The sequence below is a fragment of the Carlito syrichta genome, unplaced genomic scaffold (assembly GCF_000164805.1).
Source record: "Carlito syrichta isolate Samal-C Ts95f unplaced genomic scaffold, Tarsius_syrichta-2.0.1 Scaffold314260, whole genome shotgun sequence".
NCBI lineage: Eukaryota > Metazoa > Chordata > Mammalia > Primates > Tarsiidae > Carlito > Carlito syrichta.
The window spans coordinates 689,199-693,742 of record NW_007258356.1 but is presented as its reverse complement, the minus strand read 5'-3'; the positions used below and the strand labels follow the sequence as shown (position 1 = coordinate 693,742).

At 33.4% G+C, this 4,544-nt stretch overlaps 1 pseudogene; it reads right to left on the bottom strand.

Moving 5' to 3' along the window:
* Positions 1-347: 347 nt before the first annotated feature.
* On the bottom strand, positions 348-1,156 carry LOC110596800 (annotated as a pseudogene).
* Between the last annotated feature and the right edge of the window lie 3,388 nt (positions 1,157-4,544).

Genomic DNA, 4,544 nt, shown 5'->3' with positions numbered 1-4,544 from the left:
GAGAGGAAAGGTCAAATACAGTCAGAAGTTGAGGGTATCATAAAGACAGACAGATTTGAAAATAGAAGATTATGTATTATAGTTATGATCATGAAAGTTGATGAAATAACTCAGGAAAGAAAAAACATAGAATGGAAGCTAGAATAGATGTATGGGTTTTATATCTGACACCTAATTGCCCTTTAAGCTAGATATTAAAGTTGAAAGTGAAGACATTTTTTTTAAAAAAGCAACTTGGTGAACTTCTAATCTTTTAGATTAACTGTATTTGTAAATACTGAGATCGATTTGATCACATTTAACAAAAATATTATCTAAGGAGTAATTGAAGTAAATTAGCATTTCTCTTTTTCCCAACTGGACAACAGGCATTGTTTATTAACTGACCAGTTAACAAAAACTAATCATGGTAGACACCTTAGTCCATTCTTCTAATAAGCCTGTTGATCTGGTCTTCCCTGTGGCCAGCATCTCCACCTTCCACAAAATGGGTGGTCTTTTTCTTCATTCTGTCTCAAGGAGAGGATAATTTAAAGGGTCAGAGGAAATTATTTGCTTCTTGGGAACATTTCCAACAGTATAAATCTTATGAACCATATCATCCCTGCAGATGATGCCACATTTACCAAGAGATTGAGCAATCAAACCATTATCTATCACAGCAATTTGCTTCTTATAAATTTTGCCATAACCAGGCTTGTAGATTAGTACATTTACTGACTTCAAATTTGGATACCTCATGCAATATGTAGTTCTATAATTCTCAGCATGCTAACTGAAGACTTGTTGAGATGAACAAAGTTTCCACTGAAGATCAAACAAAGGCAAAGAAGCTGCAACACCTTTTGGACTTTTGGGCTCACATTATTGATACCTCTGATCCTGATGAGAAATGCCAATTTGGATTCTGCAGGCACATAGACGTTGCCAGTTTTTCTTGCCACCCTAGCCCTTCGAATCTCATTTCTGTACATCTACCTATATTCTTTGTGCTTAGTTTTTTCAAAGATAAACTTTCTCCTTGCAGTTCGGAGGATTTTGGGGGCAAACTTTTTTCTTAGGTGTTGATCTTTAGCTCTGCAAAATGCCTTTGCTTTTTCTTAAGGGTTTCTGGCATAACAGGAACCTTCTTTTTCTTCTCTTTGACACCTTCCATGATTCCAGTTGGAAAAGAGCGGCAATTTTTACTTAATGATGACTCCAACCTTGAATATTAGCATTCAAAAATTGGAGAATTTTTAAAAATTTCATTAAACTTTATTTAGTTTAAGATAATCAATAAATGTATTACAGTGGAAATAATTACCAAGTCTCAAGGTCTATTAAATTTTAAGTTATCATAGGGTTATAATATTGATGCTTCCACAACCTTTCCTATCTGATACATCATGTACAGATAAGCCCAGTAATTCTCATTATTATGTATTATTATTATTATTATTTTTAAGATGGAGATCTCATTATGTTGTCCAGGCTGCTCTAAAATTCTTGGGCTCCAGCAATCATTCTGCCTCAACCTGAGTAGCTGAGGCTATAGGTGTATAACACAAGACCTTATTTCTCTTTATTTTTTTAAAACTCTGGATTCAGAATAAAAGCAAACCACAGCATAACAAAAAAGCTAAGAAGTTTATGAATAATTTTAACTTACATTTCTAAATAATGTGTATTATACTCAAATTTGCATAGCATCTCTCTAAAGTTGCAATCTGTTTTGCTTCTTTTTTGTTTGTATTTTCCCATTTGTTTCTTTTATGACCTAATTTATCAAACCTAATGTTCATCAAAGGGATGAAGCATTTAATTACCCTGCAATAGGACAAACTCAACTGTTTTTAGTCATCAATGTACTTGGTAGTAGGAAAACAAGAAAGTACTTCTTAAGGCACAAGTATTTTGGCCAGCTTCCAGAAAGATGGAGTAACCATACTTTCCCCTATTTCTCACACTAAGTATGACTAAAAACCTAAGACAGTAAGATAAAACAGAAACAAATCACTGAGAGGTAGAGAGAAGGCAGGTCAGTGAGGGAGTCCTGAAGCCTGTAAATGATAGGATGAGCTCCTTTGTTTGTTTTTTGTTTTGTTTTGTTTCATTTTAAAAATGTGAGGTACAATTCAGGGTTAAGTATATAAGTGGTCATCGTACTGGTAAAGTCTGGGCCTCTCATTGGTCCTCACTTCACCTGGCTTGCGATCAGGTACCCTTGTTAGTGTTATGTGCCCCTGCCCTTCCTGGCAGTGGCCTGCTACTATCAATCCCTTTTTTGTAGTATTATGAGAGTTGTTCAGGGTCCACTAATGAGTGAGAACTTGTGGCGCTCAGTTCTTCATTTCTGTGATAGAACACAGAGTATGATGGACTTTAAATACATCCAAGTTGCTGCAGAGTCGATAATTTTGTCCTTTATGGCTGCAAAATAATCTACCACGCATATGTACCTCATTTTTGTAATCCAGTTCACTTTAGATGGGCAGCATGGTTGGTTCTATGTTTTTGCTATTGTGAATAGTGCTGCAATAAACATGCATGCTCAAAACAAAAGAAACCATTAAGAGAGTAGGGAGACAGTCTACAGAATGAGAAAAAATATTTGTCAACTATATATCTGACAATGGCCTAACATCCAGGATCTACAAGGAACTTAAACATGCTGAAAGGAAAAAAAAAAATCTCTTTTAAAAAGTAGGCAGAAGATATTAATAGATACTCCTAATAAGAAGACATATGAGCAGCCAATAGAAACATGAAAAAAATGCTCCTTTGGTTTTCTTTTACTTCTTATATCCCAAACTTGGAGCTAAAGGTAAGAGAGCAATAAAGGGGTTGACTATAAAAGCAGGAAAAAATGTAGATAATAACTGCTTAATTTATCTAAATAACAACTTAACATATGCTAATAAAGGTCAAGTAGAAAGTTCAGATGTTTACTCTCCCCAGTCTGTAATGAGGTGGCCCACTATCCCTGCCTACGTGCTACCAGAGAACACTCAGTAGGGAGTTGGGACTTTCAGATTCAACAGCAGTAATTATCTCATCCCTCAGTGGGTTCAATGAAAAAAAATATTATGGAGAGCCTGGACTTCCACTTCCATCTGGTATTAATGAAGTATCTCTACTCTTCTTCACTAGGGTGATGTCAGAGGAGGCATAGGGAGAGGCAGAATATATAGTATGTTCTGTCTATCTATCTATCTATCTATCTATCTATCTATCTATCTATCTATCTATGATATAAAGAAGAAACATGGAAAGTTTAGAGCTGAATAGTATAAGAAAATAAAAAGCTCAGTGGATGAGCTCAACAGCAAAATGGAGAAGACAGATGAAAGAATCAGTGAATGGAAAGATAGAAATATAAAAATCATCTAATCTAAAAACAGAGAAAAATAGACTGGAAAAATAGCTCTTGTGGACATGTGAGACTATAATCTATCTTTGAGTCATTGAAGAGTCAGGAGAGGAGAAAGAGAGGTAGACTGAGACATTACTTGAAAAAATAATGGCTGAAAACTACTCAAATTAGGCAAAATACATAAATCTACAGATTCAAGAAGCTGGATGAGTCCCAAACAGAATAATCTCAAAAAAAAAATCTAAAGAAAGTTACAACATGGCCAAACCTATTCTAAAAAATTATTGCTAATTGTGAGAGAGAAATGACATCTTACCTATAAAGGGAAAACTATTTGAATGACAGTAGATTTCTCACCAGAAACTACAGAGGATGGGCATAAATGGTAGAGTACTTTTCAAGAGATGTAGGAAATAAATTCTTAAGCCAAGATCCTATAATAGTAAAAATATATTTCAGAAATGAAGGAGAAATCAATATATTCTCAGATAAAATAAAAGTAGGGGAAATTTTTGCCAGTAGACTTCTCCTAAAAGAACAGCTTAACATTCTCAAAGCATAATGGAGATAATTTTAACAAAGGAATTTTCAAATATCAGGGAAGAAAGAAGGGTTTGGTAGTCAAAAATATGGGTAAATTTAATAGTTTTATACTTCCACTCTGTTATCTAGATTATGTTTTATAGTTGAAGTAAAATTTATAAAACTGTCTGATGTTGTTTTAAATGAATGTAAAAAACGTACTTAGATAATTGTAATATAGAATGGGAGTGTAAAAAGACATAAAGAACGGTAAAGCTTCCACATTTTGTGCAAACAAGTAAAATGCTGACATTAGTACACTGTCATAAGTTATCTATATATAATATAATGCCTAGAACAACTATAAAGACAACAATACAAAGAAATACATTCAAAACATTAAAGATAAATCAAAATGGAATTAATTCTTTAAAATTTTTAATAAAAGTAATGGAAGGTAGGAAAAAACAGAGTAAATGAATAAAAAGAAAACAAATAGAAAGCTAAAAATAAAATGATAGGCTTAAACTTTAACATATCTATACATCAATGCATTAATGAAGTAAATGTTCTAAATATACCAACTAAAAGCCAGAGATTGACAGACGTGATTAAAACACATGATTCTGACTATAAGAAACTCACTTCAAGTATAACAATATAGGCA